Here is a 21,871-nt window from a genome sequence, read left to right on the forward strand (position 1 = left end):
TTACTTATATTTCCAATCGGGGGATTAATGGTACGAGATGTGTACGGGAAGGTTTCCTTGTCTGGATTATCCCCTCTTAGTGCTTTTCTCGTATTATTAATCTATGTGATGCGATTGCAGAATTTTAAGGACGAAATTCTTTTAGGAGGGGGTGAATGTAAAATCCCAAAATTTGTGATGATATAATTAATGTGTGATTAATTATAATAAGTAGATATTTGTTATAATAAATATCATTTCACGGTGTATGAGTACACTGACAAGTGTTGTGAGTGCAAACAAGTTCATATATATGAAACAATCGATTCGAAACATGCATATTGGCCATAACCTGACAAATAGTTTGTGCTAATTCCGGTCGACCCCCGAACCAGGCGCGGTCGACCATGAATCAGGAATCTAGTTTTCCCAGTTTGAGTTGGATACGGGTATTTTAAGGCCCATGTCTGTTTCTATGCTTTATATATCACCTTGAGGATATCTCCACTTCACACTCGGTTTTCTAGTTAACCAAAAACTTTAGAATCTCACAATATAACAAATGATTTATTTTCTACAATAAATGAGAACTCAATGTAAGCTCACTCTCTAGGTTACACAATCCCACAACTAAATTATACTATAAATGAAAATACAATAAGCTCAATAGGTTGTGTGTGAACAAAGAGATATAAATCAAAACTAAACTCAATATAGTTCTAGCTTAATAAAAATGATAATCAAATATTTAAAAAGAAATAGAAATAGAGTTTAGAAAACTTCTCAATAGATCAAGAGATTGAGGGAGAGTAGTTGGATGCCCAAACACCAATAGACGATCTCCTCAAGCTCTTGTGAAATTGATTTCACAAACTCAAACTCTCAAATGCTTAAAAGCTTCTTAAACAAACTTAAACAATACTTAAACCATTGTTAAAACTTTGTTAAAATATTTCTTAGATACTTATGAAGGATGAGAGCAAGGGGGTATATATAGCCACCCAAAACCTCAGCCAAAAAAACCAAGGAAATGACCAAAAAGCCTATAGAGAAATAGCTGGAAACTAGCCGTTAGAAGCTGAAAGATAGTTCGGCGGTCGACCATGGAAAACGCGCGGTCGACCACGAGCAGGTCAGAAACAGATTTTGGGCTCGGGATATCAGCCAATCGACCGTGACGGTCGACCGCAAAACTCTCTGAACTCCCCATCGACTCGAGCCGTCCGACGGACCGGACCGCGAGCCATCAAAAATATTTTGTTCTCTAAATCAAGGCGGCGGACCGGCGGCCGACCGCCAAACTGACATATGAAATTCTAGGTTTGAAAACGTTTTCTCATTTTAACATAAATGTTTAAAAATATCAAACAAATTTTCAAAATTATGAAATTTGGGAAATGATTTCTGTAGACATGAATACACAAAACATGAAAACATCGAATTACCCGATTTTATGTTTTGCATAAACCAAATTTGAACCTTTGTAAAACTGATTTTATAACTTGATAAAAACATAGAAACTATAGTGCTTAAGTCGTTAAACGACTATAAACCAAAAAAAACACAAATATTTTCTAAATACAAATAGACATATGAAACATATAAATAAGCTATATATGAAAAATATATATCTGTTTCATAGTAAAACTTCTATATAACTAAACCAAAACATATATGTATATATATAACTATATATATACATGGAAACCAATAAATGTGTGTGTGTATTATATTGAGCTTAAGGTACTAGCACACATAATATAAACTCCTAAACTAAATTACCCAAGCTTGATCTTGATCTTCAATAGCTTGAGTTGGTAATCTTGCGGATAAAGCTAGAACTTGGATCTTCAATTTGAATTGCATAGGCTTCACTCCACAATTCCGCTAACCTCCATTGGATATGATCGTGAATGCGTAATTCTATCCATCTTCCAATATATTATTTGCCTAGAATAAATATAAAACACAAACACTAGACAAATAATATTAGATGTAAATTGTTTATAAATCATCATCAAAACAAGAAGGCCAACACGGTTGACGAAGTCGGTGCATTTTTTACCTGTGAAGACGACTTATACGGCGGATACATATGCACGGATTTTCATCCGAGAGATTGTTAGATTGCATGGAGTCCCAGAGATGATTATATCAGATTAGGGCTCTGTCTTCACAGCTCATTTCTGGAGGAGTTTTCAATATGCTTTTAGAAGCCAGTTGTCATTTAGTAGTATTTTCCACCCCCAGACCGATGGTCAGACAGAGAGAGTGAATCGGGAGTTAGAGGACATGCTGCTAGCATGTGTGATAAATTTTAAAGGTAGCTGGGAGGACCACATTTCATTGATTGAATTTGCATATAATAATAGTTATCAAGCAACTATCGGGATGGCATCGTACGATGCTTTGTACGGGAGGCCTTGCAGATCGCTTATATGTTGGACAGAGACAGAGGATAGCCTATTACTTGGGTCGGGGCTTATTAGGAAAATGACAGAGAAGATGGCATTGATTCGAGAGCACATTCTTGCTGCACAGAGTCGCCAAAAGAGTTATGTAGATCAGCGACGATAACCCTTAGAGTTTCAGGTCGGAGACTTAGTTATGTTGAAAGTATCACCGATGAAGGGCATTCAGCATTTGGTAGACGGGGAAAACTTGCCCCGAGATATATTGGTCCCTTCAGGATTATTGAGCGTGTTGGAGCTATTTCCTAAAGATTAGATCTTCCAGCATCGATGTTGAGTGTACACGATGAATTTCATATTTCGATGTTCAAGGAGCATTTGCGCGATGAGAAGCAGCAGAGGGTGATTAGTGCACCAGAGATCAAGATCCAGGATGATTTGACTACCGTAGAGATTCTGGTATGCATTCTTGCTAAAGAGGACAAAAGGCATAGGAATAAGGTCATTCCATTAGTGAAAGTTCAGCGGAATTGGCATGGAGCTGAATAGATTTCTTAGGAGCATGAGGAGGATGTATGTCGCGACTATCCACACCTGTTTGAGCAGGTAAGATGTTGATATTTATATGTGCTTATATGCATTGGTGGTTATGATTATATATGCTGGTTAGTCACATTTATATTTAACGCTAGAATGGGTCACTCCACACTTAGCTCTTAACCATTTAGAACATAAGGTATATATATGGGGATTCCTTGTTTGGATTTTTTACCCGACGTACTAGTTCCTTCTAATTAGGGGTTAAGTGAGAGTGCACGCATTTTAGATTGTTAAGTTTAAATGTTACTTATATTTCCAATCGGGGGATTAATGGTACGAGATGTGTACGGGAAGGTTTCCTTGTCTAGATTATCCCCTCTTAGTGCTTTTCTCGTATTATTAATCTATGTGATGCGATTGCGGAATTTTAAGGACGAAATTCTTTTAGGAGGGTTTGAATGTAAAATCCCAAAATTTGTGATGATATAATTAATGTGTGATTAATTATAATAAGTAGATATTTGTTATAATAAATATCATTTCATGGTGTATGAGTACACTGACAAGTGTTGTGAGTGCAAACAAGTTCATATATATGAAAGAATCGATTCGAAACATGCATATTGGCCATAACCTGACAAATAGTTTGTGCTAATTCCGGTCGACCGCCGAACCAGGCGCGGTCGACCGTGAATCAGGAATCCAATTATCCCAGTTTGAGTTGGATACGGGTATTTTAAGGCCCATGTCTGTTTCTATGCTTTATACATCACATGTTCACGAATTTTTCAATCTATTTTCAGAGTTTTAAAACCCTAGCAGACACCAAATTCTTTTCCAAACCCTAGATTTTTTTTTTGAGAAAGTTCAAAGGCTTTGGAGCGGGATTTTGGTTCGTTTTTGGCTCTTGGCTTAGGAATCTACTTTGGCTTTGCATCTTGCACGTTTTTAAACAAGTTTCAGGCAAGTTTTATCTCTAGTAATCCCTCTCTCTATTTTAAAACATTTTTAAAGAGTTTTTAATAAGTTTTATAGAGCCAAATTGATTAATTTGTGTATAAAAAGCAAATCTTGTATATTATGTATATAAAGACTAGGTCTTGTCATGTTAAAGAGATCAAGAACGAATTTACATAAGTGTTTTGAGATCTAAAAGTGATTAATAACGTTGTTTATCTGAGTTTAGATTATTTATTCTTCATTTTGAGTTTTCATGCATGATTGAGAGTTTAACTATGATTTATTATGCAAATAATCATGTTTCTATGTAGGAGTTGTTCCCAGATATGTTAGTCTATTGTTTTCAATGTTTCATGCAAGCTTCATATCATTTTAAACAAGTTTAACTCATGAGAACACGACACGAAAAACACTGTGTAGAAACCTGTAAAATCCAAAAATTTTGGGTTCGGTCGACCGTGACTTAGAGGTAGTCGACTGCGTCCCAGGCTTGGACTCTGTTCAGTCGACCGTCAAACCAGGCGTGGTCGACCGCCAACCTTTTTTGGGCCTGTGCATGTTTATTCTTCTCCGTTTCGAATTTCGAGAGAGTTTCTCGATCTTGTAATGTTGTATGATGATGTTTAGGAGTTGTTTAACACCTGGAATATTAGTGACCTCCAGATATGAACACACACACACCGAGATATGTGCACGTACATTTAGTGCATGTGATTTGACATGTTTTGTTGAGCTAGTTGATGCACGTTGAGTTAATAATAATGAAATAACATTTGAAAAAGTATTGCTCGTCAGTTATGGATGTTCAGTGTGGGTGTTTATTCCGTAATGAGACTTTGGCTGTACCACACTAGGTGTATTTGGTTATTTTTCCCATAACGAGACATTAGTTGTACCAAATACTCAAAGGTGATCGGTGTGTGTTTTACGGGTTGGGTTGATGTGTCTATTCCCCATTGTATAATCACCTAGAAGCATATACGAAAATAGAAAGATAAAACCTATTACCGTAGGATGAATGAGCATATCCTGAAATAATTTTATACAGTTAAGGTTGGGAGTATTTTCTTTTGATTATTATTTTCATTCATAGAGTTGGAACTGATATTTAGGGATTCGCTATTTTAGACATGGTATATATATATATATGGGTTTCCTTGTTTGGATTATTTCGCTTTACGTACTAATTCTCATGTTGTGGAATTCTAAATACCAATCTCCAGTTAGGGTCATATGAATAATTTTATATTTGTACGTCCTAACTTTATTTTCTTATATGCTCTTATCCCTTCCCCTTGGGAGCGGTGGAGATGATCTCGCTAGCATTTTAACGCTAGTTGTTTTCCTCTCTTTCAGGCAGCGAGTCCAATGCACAGAGAGTCGCAGGTTGATGGGATTGTATCTTAGATTCCATCTAGATACTATTATATTTGTAGTTATTTCAAAACTCTAAATTTAATTGGTTATTATCAGACACTAGACTTGTATTTTATTCTCTAGAGGATGAGTGTCTTAGTGAGATTTCATTTGACTCATTGTGTTGAGATTTATTTTAGACTCAGAGATGTTTTTATTCTATTTCTGTTGGGCTCATTTATTTATTATTCTTATGCTTCTTCTGTGCATATCTTATCTTGTGCTATTTCTATTATTTGCATGTTTTATACCTTCGCCTTTTGTTGACTCTACTAGAGAGATAGTAACTGTGATGGTAAAACATGTTGTAGCGTGGTGTTGGTGCTTGGCAAGTTTGACAATCTGGGTTTTACCTTAGACTGCAGCCTTACGTGAACCCTGGGATATCACAGTTGGTATCAGAGCTCTAGTTCCAGCATCCTTAGGATTATCTTGTGTCATATTGTGGAGCTAGGATGAAGTTTCCTAGGAATCATGTATAGAGTCCGATAGGAATTCCTAGTATGAGTGAGGACGTATTATATATATACGCGAAAATTACAAAAAAAAATTATGATAAACTATTTGCTTGAAGTATAAAGCATGCGGTGGATGATAAGTGATACTATTTTTCCTGTTGATATATGTTTTATCTTTATGTATGAGATCCTATTTACTGTGTTTAATAAGTTATATTCGAAACTTATAGATGTCGGGAAGAGGACGTGGCCGTAGAGGTACTTGTGCTCAGGGAACTGAGCAAGATGATAGAGAGCATGAGCCGCAGCAGGCTCCGTAGTACTTAGTAGATCTCATAGCACCGTTGGCAGCTCTATTAGTAGGTATTTAGGAGCAGCTAGCAGATCAGGCTCAGCAGGAGATTCCCATTCAGGAGGAGACACTAATTCAAGAGGAGATATCAGAGGAGACACCGGTAGATACACCACCACCCTTACTTGATGATGGAGCTCCTGAGTAGGAGGCTTGACTTTGTCTGGTAGAGAGATATCAAAAGTTGAAGGCACCAGAGTTTCATGGTTCATATGATTTCATTGCTGCACATAAATGGAAGGAGGATATAAGCAACACCTTAGATTTGCTTAACGTGAACACTGTGCAGAAGCAGAGGCTAGCAGCTTTCAGCCTCAAGAGCGATGCAGGAGGATGGTATCGGTTTCGTTTCACTCCAGAGCAAATGATGACAGTTTCGTAGGAGAGTTTTGCATACTTCTTCGATGAGCAGTATGTGTAGGCTGCAGCGAAAGCCGGGAATGAGTTAGAGCTAGCTAGGGTGGAGTAGGAGGATATGTCTATGATGGATTTTGAGGGTAAATTCATGACACTACTTAGATTCATGGGCATGTGGCACACTAAGGAGTGGCAGGCTCAAATGTTTATGATGGGGCTTCACCCAAGATTACATTGGTATCTAGTATTACAGAGGTTTCGTTCAGTGCGGGAGGTGGCAGATGCTGCTGTAGGCTGTCTAAAAATTACTATAGATAGTTGATCCCCATAAAATATTAATGATGGAAGTTACAATTTAATGACTTCCAGAATGTTATAATTTGAAGACTTTCACGTAGATCGATGAAGGTTACAACCTGACGACCTTCACAACAACCGATGAAAGCTCTAGTTCAACAGCCTTCACAATCAACGTCGGGAGTTACAATATGACGACTCTCATATTTTCAAGGAGCCAAGATAAAGATTACAAGATGACGGTCTTTGCAACGCTCTAGCAAAAAAGACTACAAATTAACGGTCTCTTCAAATCAAAACGCAGATATCTCTCAAACCGTAAGGAATTTGGCGAAACAGATAGGAGCAAACCAAACCTTATGGGGTACATTTAGTTGGCTCCATCTTATCGAGATAGTCAATTTTCATATATAATTCGTCAAATTCCGACTTACGCTTTGAAAGTTATGACATGTTCTTCGTAGCAAGTTATGTTCTGAAGTCCGTCTGCAAGACTGAACTTCGCCTAAACATTGGACTTAGCCTGAAGATCGCCAAGCCCACTTGAGGCTCACCTCTACATCCCAGATTCAAAATGCAGAGGTCGTGCCCGCGTTTCAAGTTCAAAACGCATGGTTTATCCCCAGCGTTCAAGTTCAAAACGCAGTTCATCCCCAGCGTTCCAGTTGAAACCGCAGAGGTCATTTCCGTGTTTCAAGTTCAAAACACAGGGTTCATCCCCAGCATTCAAGTACAAATGCAAAGTTCATGGTTGTGTTCCAGACTCAAAACATAGAGTTCGTGGACTCAAAACGCAAAGTTCAAGCAGAGTCCAACTATGCATCCCAGGTCCAGAACACAAAATTTATTTCTACGTCTCAGATTTATAACGCTGTGAGAACACTATGTTTTTAGCCTTAAACGCATGCCCAACTCTGCGTTTTAGGTCTAAAACACAGAGTTCGAGACCAGAATGCCAGTTTCGGTGTTTGACTCATTTAAATACGAGTTGGACGGTTCCAGAAACCGTTTTCTCCCTACGATTTTAGGGGATCACCATCCTATCATGGAGAGATTTATAGGGGGCGGTTACACCCCCATTAAACCCTCATTAAGGAGAGATTTAAGGGGGGTGGTTACACCCCTAAATCCCCTATAAATAGCGAGAAACTCAACTGAGTTCAGGATCTGGAATTTTGGAGGTCAAAAGGCTTTCTCTTTTCTGGATCAGAATTCTTAGAGATTGGCACAAGGTTTCTTGTCAGAAGAAGGATCTCGATAATCTTCAGATCCTCGGAGTTGTTCTTGGAGCTTTCATCAATCTTGGCTTATTAACTAAATTTTCGGTTCAAATCAACTCTGTTACAGAGTTTAAACTCTCTGTGAGTTCTTAAACTCATTAAGAGTTATTTTCAAACTTGCCACGCAAGTTATCCTTGACATCAATCAAGAGGATTCAACTGTGTTCCATGAGTTCAAGCGTTCGGATCGTCAACGAGAAGTAAACTCGATACGAACATCGAGGGAGACATCTCATCGCTACCGTGAAGAACCCAGACTTAAACAAAGGGGAGGATCTTCATCGATCTTATTCTCTTTTGTAATTGGAAATTCAAATTGTAATCAGTTAGAGATTAAGAGAGTTATAAACATTCTTTTTCTAAGCAGTTAGAAAGAATAAACCAAATTCAATTCTTTCATTTTCTTATTACAAATTTTCTAACAGACAAAAGATGACAACTCTGCTGGGGACTAGCTTCTCTGACGAAGAAGTGGTAGCGTAATCCGACGTCAACCTCGCTGGAATAACGATCGAAACTCTCGTGGTAGAGTTTGATCAAGCCAAGTTCGACGAGGCCCTCTCCTCCAGATCCCTTAGCCCAAGGCTATGCACAAGATCCACAAAGTCTCCAAAGATACTAAAGCTCCAACTGCTCTAATTGCAGCCAAATCACCCACGGAAGACCTCTCCTTTGGGTCAGATTGCTCAAACAGCCCCTCCTCCGATGGAGTAGGCTCAGTTTCAGCCAAACCCGTGCCAAGATGATGGGTATCAAGTCGCAAGAAGCCCATTGTGGCGACAAACCAGGTCAACTCATGTGGTGACACCACCAAGGCCTTAAAACAGGCTAAGGAGAATGCCGCTCGACGGAGGAGGAGATCCCGATGACGAGCACAACTACAAGAGAACCGATCCTCCAATCAACGCGAGCTTCGCGTTTGTGAGCCTCAACATGAGCTTTGCGTTTCTAATTTAGAACACAAGCCTCACTTTTATGTGCCCAAGCATGAGCCTCGCATGAGCCTCGCATAAGCGAAGCCCTCAGGGGTGCATTTCCCAAATAGAATGCAACCCTCAGAGGCGTGTTCCAACATCAAAACGCAGCCCTCAGGGGTGCATTTCCCAAATAGAATGCAGTCTTCCGGGATGCGTTCTAACACCAAAACATAATCCTTAGGGATGCATTTCTCAAACAAAACGCAACTCTCAGTAGTGCATTCCAGAACCAAAACGCATGTCTCCAGACCACGTTAGTCTGCCTGAATGCAGTCCTCAGCAAAGCATTCTAGAATTCAAACGTAAGTCTCAAGACTGCGTTGACCAGCCAAAACGTAGCCTGTAGAGGTGTGTTTCAATAGGAAAACGCAGACTGTAGTGGTGCATTTTAATAGCAAAACGCAGAACTCAGTCCTGCGTTCCTCAATCCAAATGCGACCCTCACGTTTCTTGCACGATGTGTCAAGTCGTGTTCAGGGTGACCGACATGGATTTCTAACAACAAATCCATGTTCACTAGGAGCCAGTCCCGTCCAATCATAGGCAGGGGGATCCAATTCCAACCTCACGATCAATGAGTAAATCTTATCGAGTCTTTGCAATAGATTTGAGAGTGTTTATATCAAGAGAGACCGATGCAACAATTCATTCATTCATTCCAATGTGAACGACTGATTTCTACGGTCCTCTCGGGATGTTAATGCTGCTCATATGCGTCCAAACCATTGGTGTTTGACCAATTAATGAGCGTTGCTTTGCCCAACCAAAGATGACATTCGCACAGGAAGAAGAATTTAGAGGATGAATACATTGGAGTTACTTCCAATATGGTCGGCAGAGGGAGATCATCAGTCCCTAGTTCTGATGAGTCAGAGACGGATCGATCTCCAAGCATCAGAGAAATCGCTAACGAGTTTGAAGGAATCTACCAACGCACTCGAACGTGAACAGGAGCCATTCTCCTGTCTATTATCGAAGATTGGCTAGAGGAACTACATCCGATGGTGAGCATTCAGTTATCACAGAATCTCAATCCTCTAGCTCTTTCATAGAACATGAGATCTTCACCTATATGATGGGAAACCATGAAGATCTCTCAAAGAGGGTTGATGAGCAGCAAGCCATATTCCAAGCACAGTAGGAAACCATCATTCAACTTCGAGATATGATGGCTCAGTTCATTGTAGATAGAGCCAACTTTCAGAAAGCTGAGTCACAACCTTGGCTGGAATCCTCCCAAAAAGGTGGATCATCCATATTGAAGGGGAAACAAAGAGTGAATGAGACTGCTGAGTAAGAAACTCATCACGTAGAATCATCCCCCTAAGAAGAGACTGAGAACGAGCAGAATCTTCAGTCTACCAAAATGGAAGAATTGGAAGCCCGTCTCAATACCATTGCTAACAGAAGTGAGCTCCAGATGAGGAAATTGCTAGGTCCTATCCTGTCGAATGGGATACATCCCCTTATCCTCCAAAATTCAAAGTCTCGACACTACAAACTTTTGACGGCACGGGATCACTGAATCAATATATCTATCATTTCAAGTCACGGACTAGGAATGTGATATCAAACGATGTCATACTGGCTCGATTGTTCATTGGCACCCTCAAGGGAGTTGCTTTTGAATGGTTCAGAAAACTGCCTGCTGGATGTATCGAAAAATGAGCGGATCTAGAGAGACTCTTCCTGTCAAGATTCTTTGAAGACGATAAAGAAGTCTCCATACATACCCTTCTTGCCACTAAGCAGAAGAAGAGGGAGTTCGTCAAAGCCTTCGTCAAGAGGTTTCGAAGCCTGGATCTCCGATGTTCGTCAGGTATGACACAGTCTACCCTAGTGGAGACCTGTCAACACAACTTACAGACCGACCTTCTAGCACAAATGAGAGTTGTAGAATGTCGTTCCTAGAGACAACTAATATCTCAAGGCAAACAGGCTCAAAAAATCATTGTCAGGGTCAAATCTGAAAAACAAAGTAAGCAGGATCAACCTGAGCAATGAGACCAAGCCCAATCTTCACAGTTAGAAAGGGAAGATACTACGGTCACTGAAGCCAATCCTCTTCAGTAGGATGGTGGGTCCACCAAAACTATCACGTTAACAGTTACCTTCGATAGTCAAACTTGTCAGATAGTGACCCACTAGGTAATGTGCCCTGTCTACCCCTTTTTTCCCCTGCACTTGTTCAAGACTGAGGGTTGGTTTATTTGTGGTCTACTGGATTATGATTAATAAATTTTCTAAGTTGTCATGTTCAATAAAATACCTCCATCAACCACAAAATCTATAAACATCGTCAAGTTAACATTACACTTCTGACGATTTACATCCCCCTAGAGTATGAATTTAGCTTGCATCACTCTCAATTTATCACTTTAACAATACACCTCTGACAATCAACTTATTAATCTTTGTTAAAAAGGATGATAGGTCTTCAAAATTGCTCAAATCGTAATCTTCCCCAGCAAGACGTTAAGTCCTTAAAATCTTGTTCAAGCCACAAGTACAAATGTCGGTCACGTTAATATCACACCTCTGATGACCAATCAACTTATCAGTCCTCTTCAATAGGATGATAAGTCCTTAAAGTTGTTCCGATCGTAACATTTTTCATGTCATGTTAACATCACACCTCTGACAACAAATCAACTTATCAGTCCTCTTCAATAGGATGATAAGTCCTCAAAGTTGCTCCGATCGTAACATTTTTTCTGTCATGTGAACATCACACCTCTGACGACCAAATCAACTTATCGACTCTCTTCAATAGAGCGATAGGTCTACAAACCTGTCGAGTTAACATTATACCTCTGACGACCAAATTAACTTATCGACTCTCTTCAATAGAGCGATAGGCCTATAAAATACTGTTAGGTTAACGTCACACTTCAAACAGTCAAACACCCCAATGAACTTGTTAATCCCTTAGTAAGTTTTTATTATAAAATCCCCAACAGTTTAAAGATTTTCTGAAATTATCCTAGTGATAATAAAGAAAATTTCTGAATTTCACTTTAAGTAAAAATTCATGCCAAGTTATTACTACACATCTGGCACTTTTAACTTTCTTTCACTATTTCAAGTGAAAACATAACACAGGAAGAAATAACGACAAAGCCTACGTATTTAATATCATAGCAGGTTATTATTAATAACATCATAATTTATGTCTTACACGTATGGGGGACTTTATCTCGATCCCTAAATAGAGCTGTCGGGTGGCCTATTCCTGTAATAATGGCGAAGTCTACGTATTCAATATCATAGCACCAAAAATTCATGCATTTCATGCATGGGGGACTTTATCTCAATCCCTAATTAGAGAAAAGTCTACGCCTAACACGCGTTGCTGTTAGACCCTAAGGTCACTATGAAAGAACCCTAGAGGGGGGGTGAATAGGGTTTATGCTAATCTAATCCGATTTTATGCTAATTAAAACTTACTAACAATTATCCTAGCAAATATGATGTATCGTGAAAAATATGCAAGGATATATAACAAACACAAGGGTGATATATAAACTAGTAGACAATATAAGCAAGGCGCAATGTGCTATAAGATGAACAAAAATAGGTGCGCCAATGCAAACCAAACACACAATACGATCACGGAGTTCGGACCTTCCGTCCTACATCTCCGCTCCCCACTCTCGGGGAGAATCCACTACACAATCCGGTTTGGAAGCCGGAACTTCTCTACACACTCGGTTTTCTAGCTAACCGAAAACTCTACACACTCGGTTATCAAGTCAACCGACAACTCTCACAAATCCTCACAATGTACATACACTAGCAATAACCTCAAGTGTTGGTCCTCACGCATCGCCTCCCTCAAGTGCTCGAAATTACCACCTCTCACTAGGCTACCGACGCCACTCCTCTCGGTATCGACTACGTCCTCACCACACACTCCTCTCGGTGTACATGTGTATTACAAAGTGATCTACACAATTAAGGCTCACAACAAATGATTTGCTCTCTAATATGGATGAGAACACAATAAGCCACAACTCAATGTTACTATCTCTCACAATCCCAAATATATTATGAATACAAATACAATAAGCTCAAGTGGGTGTGTGTAACAATGAGATTTAATAAACAAACTAAACTCAAATAAATCTAGCTTTAATAAGATGATAATCAAACAAATAAATTTAAAGCTAGAAAAGAGTTTAGAAAACTTCTCAATAGATGACAAGAGATAGAGGGAGAATAGTTGATTGCTCAAACTTCCAATAGATGATCTCCTCAAGCTCTTGTGGAATTGAATTCACAAACTCAAACACTTAATTGCTCAAAAGCTTCTTAAACAAACTTAAACCAAACTTAAACCCTTGTTTAAAACTTTTTAAACTTGTTTAAAACACTTTTTTAGTTGCCTTAGAAGTATGAGGGTATGTGGTATATATAAGCACATGAAACAACCCCAGAAATCAATAAAAACACCCCAAAACATTAAAATAAACAAAAATCAGATTTAGCCGTTACTGTGCAACGGCTAGTTGCGCGGTCGACCGCAGAGCCAAGGCCGGCCGACCATACTGTTAACAACAGTCAAAAAAATACTCTCTGGACTTTACGCGGTCGACCGCGGTGACACTCCCGGTCGAACGCACTGTAGCAAAACGTGCACAGAGCTTTTTCCAGATTTTGACAGTTCTGAAATTTTGCGTATCTGACTTTGTAAAATCAATTAAAATAGTAAATCAACTCCAAAATTCATAAAATTTTGTGAGAAGGTTATAGATATGTAGATGAACATGTTAGAGAAAGAATTTATGAAAAATAACTTCCCAGTTGAGAGAAATAAATGTTTGAACATAGATAAATAGTTTCTAAAAAACCGCTAAAAGCTCGGTTTTGTAAATTCAATTGAAAATAACAAAACAACTCCAAAATTAGTAAAACTTGGGGAAATATTTGTGTATATGAATATAAACATGTAAACGAAGAAATTTTTTAAATTGCATTTCCCAATTGTGAAAACTCATGTATTTTGCAAGTATGTCCAAAACATGAAAAGTTGATATACATGAAATTTGATGTTTTGACATAAACACAACTTTAAAACATTTTCAAACGTTCTTATAGACTTAATAAAGGATATAAAATGTTGTTATGAAGTCTATAAACTAGAAACACAATATTTTTATAAATATGCATATCTCATATATATAACTATATATATACAAGAAACCAAAAACATATATGTATATATATAAACTATATATATATACAAAACCAAAACGTGTATGTGTGTATATGATTGAGATTAAAGTACTAACACACATAATATAAAATCTAAAACTAAATTATCCAAGCTTGATCTTGATCTTCATTGTAGCTCAACTTGGTAAACTTGGATGAAGCTTGTAATTGGATCTTTAACTTGAATTGTATAGGCTTCACTCCATAATTCCGCCAACCTCCATTGGATATGATCGTGAAAGCTTGATTCCATCCATCCTCCAACATATTGTTTGTCTACAATAAATAAATAAACACAAATACTAGACAAATAACATTAGATGTAAATTGTTTGTAAATCATCATCAAAACAAGAAGGCCAACAGTTGTCGGTTAGTCTTTTACCACGAAAAAGACACTAGAATCCACGTTTGGGGGACTTTATCTTGATCCATAATTAGAGATAAGTCTACGCCTAACACGCGTTGCTGGTTAGTCTTTTGCCATGAAAAAGACACCAGAATCCATGTTTGGGGGACTTTATCTCGATCCCTAATTAGAGATAAGTCTACGCCTAACACGCGTTGCCCGTTAGTCTTTTACCGTGAAAAAAACACCAGAATCCACATCTAGGGGACTTTATCTCGATCCCTAATTAGAGATGAGTCTACGCCTAACACGCGTTGTCTGTTAGTCTTTTTTCGTAAAAATAACAAAGTCTTATGTATTCGATATCATAGCATTAAGTCTAAGAGAGTTCATTCTTTTAGCATAACGTTACATGTGGAATGGATTTAGACAATCCACATACTAGCCCTACTCAAACAGTAGTCAGTAAAGGTACCCCCAAATCCATTGATGGCTGAGGGTTTATCAAAAATCCTATGAATTTTTGTGTAGGCCCATCAGCTGAATGGATGTGAGCCGTGACGTGACGTTTGAGAGCTTCTGCTCATGAGTAGCTTGCACTGTCGCTACAGTTTCTCTTCGAAGCTCATCCTCACACAGGTCTTGTGTAGCAAATCTATTCAACCAAGATGCTTGCAAAGCGGGTGCAGAGAACAACTCCTTTATGAGAAGGAATCAACAGCTCTAAAATCAAAGTTGAGATCCAAAATATTTCAAAAATTTGTCCTAGTCAACCACGAATTTTTGAAAACTTTGAAGGAGGCTCTGTAGGATGTCTAAAAATTACTGTAGATAGTTGATCTCTATCAAACACTAATGATGGAAATTATAATTTAACGACTTTCAGAAGGCTATAATTTAAAGACTTTCACGTAGATCAATGAAGGTTATAATCTGACGACCTTCACAACAACCGATGAAAGCTCTAGTTCACGTAGATCAATGAAGGTTATAATCTGACGACCTTCACAACAACCGATGAAAGCTCTAGTTCAACAGCCTTCACAATCAAGGTTATAATCTGACGACCTTCACAACAACCGATGAAAGCTCTAGTTCAACAGCCTTCACAATCAACATCAGAAGTTACAATCTGACGACTCTCATATTTTTAAGAAGCCAAGATAAAGATTACAAGATGACTATCTTTGCAACGCTCTAGCAAAAGAGACTATAAATTAACGGTCTCTTCAAATCAAAACGCAGATATCGCTCAAACCGTAAGGAATTTAGCGAAATGGACAAGAGCAAACCAAACCCTATGTGGTCCATTTGGTTGGCTCCATCTTGTTGAGATAGTCGTTTTTTATATATAATTCGTCTAATTCCGACTTACGCTTTAAAAGTTATGACATGTTCTTCGTAGCAAGTTATATTCTGAAGTCCGTCTGCAAGACTGGACTTCACCTGAACATTGGACTTAGCCTGAAGCTCGCCAAGCCCGCCTGAGGCTCACCTCTACATCCCAGATTCAAAATGCAGAGGTCATGCCCGTGTTTCAAGTTCAAAACGCATGGTTTATCCCTAGCGTTCAAGTTCAAAAAGTAGTTCATCCCCAGCGTTCCAATGGAAACCGCAGAGGTCATTTTCGTGTTTCAAGTTTAAAACACAGGGTTCATCCCCAGCATTCAAGTACAAATGCAAAGTTCATGACTGTGTTCCAGACTCAAAACATAGAGTTTGTGGACTCAAAATGCAAAGTTCAAGCAGAGTCCAACTCTGCATCCCAGGTCCAGAACACAAAATTTATTTCTACGTCTCAGATTTATAACGTTGTGCGAACACTATGTTTTTAGCCTTAAACGCATGCCCAACTCTGCGTTTTAGGTCTAAAACACAGAGTTCGAGCACAGAATGCCAGTTTCGGTGTTTGACTCATTTAAATACGAGTTGAACGGTTCCAGAAACCGTTTTCTCCCTACGATTTGAGGGGATCACCATCCTATCATGGAGAGATTTATAGGGGGGCGGTTACACCCCATTAAACCCTCATTAAGGAGAGATTTAAGGGGGTGGTTACACCCCTAAATCCCCTATAAATAGCGAGAAACTCAACTGAGTTCAGGATCTGGAATTTTGAAGATCAAAAGGCTCTCTCTTTTCTGGATCAGAATTCTTAGAGATTGGGACAAGTTTTCTTGTCAGAAGAAGGATCTCGATAATCTTCAGATCCTCGGAGTTGTTCTTGGAGCTTTCATCAATCTTGGCTTATTAACTGAATTTTCGGTTCAAATCAACTCTGTTACTGAGTTTAAACTCTCTGTGAGTTCTTAAACTCATTAAGAGTTATTTTCAAACTTGCCACGCAAGTTATCCTTGACATCAATCAAGAGGATTCAACTGTGTTCCATGAGTTCAAGCGTTCGGATCGTCAACGAGAAGTAAACTCGATACGAACATCGAGGGAGACATCTCATCGCTACCGTGAAGAACCCAGACTTAAACAAAGGGGAGGATCTTCATCGATCTTCTTCTCTTTTGTAATTGGAAATTCAAATTGTAATCAGTTAGAGATTAAGAGAGTTGTAAACATTCTTTTTCTAAGCAATTAGAAAGAATAAATCAAATTTAATTCTTTTATTTTCTTATTACAAATTTTCTGAACCAAAGACAGATGCCATGGCTCAAGAGACAGACACAGCTATATTCCTTAAGGGCAAGGATGGCAATGTTAAATCAGGACAGTCCAGGATAAAGGTAAAGGTAAGAGACCTTTTGCAGGCTCAGGAGGACCCCAGTAGCAGGATAAGGGTCCACATCAGTAGGATCCCATAAGTAGGAACACCAACAAGATCAGAGGGCACAACAGCAGTGCAGATTTTATGGGATTTGTTTCAAATGCAACAGGTACAGACACAGAGCAGCAGAGTGCCACAGTGCACCCATAGCAAGCCAGCAGGGCAAAAATCCATAGAATCAGCAAAACCACGCTCAAGGTCGTGGTCAGGGCCAGTAGTTGAGGATTAAGGCACCTCCAGCAATCCCGATGATTAAGAGATAGGTGCAAGCTATTCAGGAGATCCGGTAGGGATAGATAGTCCTATACGTTCAAGGCGATGCAATGCAGTAGCCTTCGGCTACTAGTAGAGTGTATGTAGTTGTCCCTTGCGACCATAGTGCGAGTGGAGAAGTGGTGGAAGGTATGTTCCTTGTGAACTCCTTTCCATCACATATTCTTTTTGATTCTGGCGCTTCACATTCTTTTATCTCCTATAATTTTATGGTTAGACTTTAGTTTGTAGCATAGCCGTTAGATATTCTGTTATCTATGTCTACTGCTTTGGGAGAGTATCTCTTTTAGAGAGTGTTTGTAGGAGATGTGTCATCAGCTTAGATGATTCTGAATTCGTGATTGATTTGATCATGTTGTATATGTTTGAGTTCGATGTTATCCTTGGTATGGATTGGTTATCTTCCTAACATATGAGTATCGACTGTTTTGTGAAGACAGACAGCTTGTGAGCTAGTGATGGATCTGAGTTAGTGGTAGCAACCTCACGAGGCAACCAGATTGTAGAGTCATTTCTAGCATACGTCGAGGAGGTGATGTTGAGGGATCGGGGTACAGATTTGAGTGAGACGCGAGTGGTCTCAGAGTACCAGGATGTCTTCCAGGACATACCAGGTTTATCTCTTATGAGAGAGGTCAAGTTTCGCATAGAGTTGTAGCCAGGTACAACGCCAATTTCCTGAGCTCCTTACCGTATGGTGCCTACAGAGATGAGGGAGCTCCAGATCTAGTTAGATGAGTTGTTATCTTAGGGATTCATTCATCAGAGTCATTCTCTATGGGGAGCACCGGTCCTTTTCGTGAAGAAGAAGGACGAGAATATGCGATTATACATCGATTATCGCGAGTTGAACAAGGTCACTATCCGAAATAGGTACCTACTACCGAGGATTAATGACTTGTTCGACCAGTCATAGGGAGCATAATGTTTCTCGGAGATAGATCTACATCTCGTTTATCATCAGTTGCGGGTTCGGGAGATGGATATTCCCAAGACCGCTTTTCTGACTCGATATGGGTCTTTTGAGTTTCTTGTCATTCCATTTGGGCTGACCGATGTACCCGCGGTATTCATGGATTTGATGAATCGGGTTTTTCGTCCATACTTGGACCAGTTCATAATAGTTTTCATCAACGATATTCTTATTTATTCGAGGTTGGAGGCTGAGCATGAGCAATACATGTAGTTGGCATTACAGACTTTGCGGGAGCACCAGCTATACGCTAAATTTAGCAAGTATGAATTCTGGTTATCGGAGGTCAGATTTTTGGGCCATGTTATAAGTCGGGAGGGCATTGTAGTAGATCCGGCTAAAGTAGAGTCTGTTCTTGATTGGGAGCCACCGTAGACCGTTACCGAGATTCGTAGCTTCTTAGGTCTAGCGGGCTATTACAGAAAATTTATTTAGGATTCTTGAAGATCTTGATGCCACTTACACGCCTTACTAAAAAGAGTGTACAGTTTATTTGGAGCACGGAGTGCCAGGAGACCTTTGAGATATTGAAGGCTAAGTTAACTTCAGTGCCAGTGCTGATTATTCCCAGCAGTGATAAGACTTTGTTGTCTATACTGATGCATCATTATCGGGTCTTGGAGGTGTATTGATGCAGACCCAAAGAGTTGTGTCCAATATTTCAAGGCAGTAGAGGACTCATGAGCATAATTATCCCACGCACAATGTGGAGCTAGCAGTAGTGGTCTTTGCATTGAAGGCGTGGACGTAATATTTGTATGGGATACAATTTGAGTTATTCACAGATCACCAGAGCTTAAAATATCTCTTTTCATAAAAAGAACTCAACCAGAGGTAGCAACAATGAGTAGAGTTTATTAAGGATTATGAGTTCACTATACAGTATCATCCGGGAAAGACAAACATGGTAGCAGACACATTGACCAGGAAGCGACGTCATGGGCTTGCAGTTTTGAGATGTTCATTACATCGAGATCTTTATACCCTCAACCACTATCATTTCAGGCCAGAGATTAGGGGAGCTGTGTTTTCTTAGGAGCTTTATCAGTGCAACCATCTTGGAGAGATAGAGTGATCGAAGTTCAGCTAGAGGACTCTTGGATTCAAACCCGTAAGGGGGAGATTTCCAACGAACCCAAGGTTGATTGGACTATTGGAGCCGATGGAGGCCTTCAAATGAAGGGCCGATTAGTTATGCCGAACAGTCTACTGGTGAAAAGAGATCTATTTAATGATGTGCATCGTAGCAGGTATACAGTGCATCCAGGCACGACGAAAATATATAAGGACCTGAAGAGGTATTTCTGGTGGAGTGGCATGAGTAAAGAGATTGCAGAGTATGTGGCTAAGTGTTTTACCTACCAGCAAGTTAAGGCAGAACATCAGAGACCTTTAGGGATCCTACAGTCTTTACTCATTCCAGAGTGGAAATGGCTAGATATTTCCATGGATTTTATTATAGGGTTGCCTAAATCAAAGAAAGGAAATGATTTTGGGTGATAGTAGATCGGTTAACAAAGTCGTCACATTTCTTACCTGTGAAGAGGACTTATACGACGAATACATATGTGAGGATTTTCATCCGAGAGATTGTTCAATTGCATGGAGTACGGGAGACGATTGTATCAGATCGGGGCTTAAGTCTTCACATCCCATTTCTAGAGGAGTTTTTAAGATGCTTTTGGTAGCCAGTTGTCATTTAGTAGTGTTTTCCAGCCCTAGACCGATGGTCAGACAGAAAGAGTGAATCAGGTGTTAGAGGACATGCTACAATCATGTGTGATATATTTTCAGGATAGCTGGGAGGACCACATCCTGTTGATTAAATTTGCATATAATAATAGTTATCAAGATACTATTGAGATGGCGTCGTACGAAGCTTTGTACGGGAGGCCTTGCAGATCACCTATATGTTGGACAGAGCTAGAGGATAGCCTATTGCTTAGGCCGGAGTTTGTTAGGCAGACAACAAAAAAGGTCGTATTGATTCGAGAGCGCATTCTTTCCGCACACAGTCAGCAAAAGAGTTACGCAGATCAGCGATGATGACCCTTAGAGTTTCATGTCGGAGACTTAGTTATGTTGAAAGTATCACTGATGAAGGGCATTCAGCGATTTGGTAGACTGAGAAAACTTGACCCGAGATATGTTAGTCCCTTCAGAATTATTGAGCGTGTTGCAGTTGTTTCCTATAGATTAGATCTTCCAGCATCGATGCCGAGTGTACACGATGTCTTTCATATTTTGATGCTCAAGAAGTATTTGCGCGAAGAGGAGCATGAGAGGATGATTGATGCACCAGAGATCCAGATCCAGGATGATTTGACTACCATAGAGATTCCAATATGTATTCTTGCTAAAGAGGACAAAAGTCTTAGAAATAAGGTCATTCCATTAGTGAAAGTTCAGTGGAACCGGCATGGAGCCGAAGATATTTCTTGGGAGCGTGAGGAGGATGTACATCGCGACTACCCACACTCATTTGAGCAGGTAAGATGTTGATATTTATATGTGCTTATATGCATTGGTAGTTATGATTATATATGCTGGTTAGTCACATTTATATTTAACGTTAGAATGGGTCACTCCACACTTACTCTTAATCATTCGGAACATATGGTATATATATGGAGGGTTCCTTGTTTGGATTTTTTGCCCGACGTACTAGTTCCGTTAAATTAGGGGTTAAGTGAAAGTGCACACATTTTAGATTGTTAAGTTTAAATGTTGCTTATGTTTTGAATCAGGGGATTAATGGTACGAGATGTGTACGAGAAGGTTTCCTTATCTGGATTACCCCCTCTTAGTGTTTTTCTCGTATTATTAATCTATATGATGCGATTACAGAATTTCAAGGACGAAATTCTTTTAGGGGGGTGAATATAAAACCTCAAAATTTGTGATGATATAATTAATGTGTGATTAATTATAATAAGTAGATATTTATTATGATAAATATTATTTCATGGTGTATGAGTACACTAACAAGTGTTTTGAGTGCAAACAAGTTCATATATATGAGAGAATCGAGTCGAAACATGCACATTGGCCATAACCTACACAAACAGTTTGTGCTCTGTCCGGTCGACCGCCAATCCAGGCGTGGTCGACCGCAGATCAGGAATCTAGTTTTCCAAGTTTGAGTTGGATACGGGTATTTTGAGGCCCAGGTTTGTTTGTCTGTTTCTATGCTTTATATATCACATGTTCACGAATTTTTTCAGTCTATTTTCAGAGTTTTACAACCCTAGCAGCCACC

Source organism: Asparagus officinalis, chromosome 8, assembly GCF_001876935.1.
Source record: "Asparagus officinalis chromosome 8, Aspof.V1, whole genome shotgun sequence".
NCBI lineage: Eukaryota > Viridiplantae > Streptophyta > Magnoliopsida > Asparagales > Asparagaceae > Asparagus > Asparagus officinalis.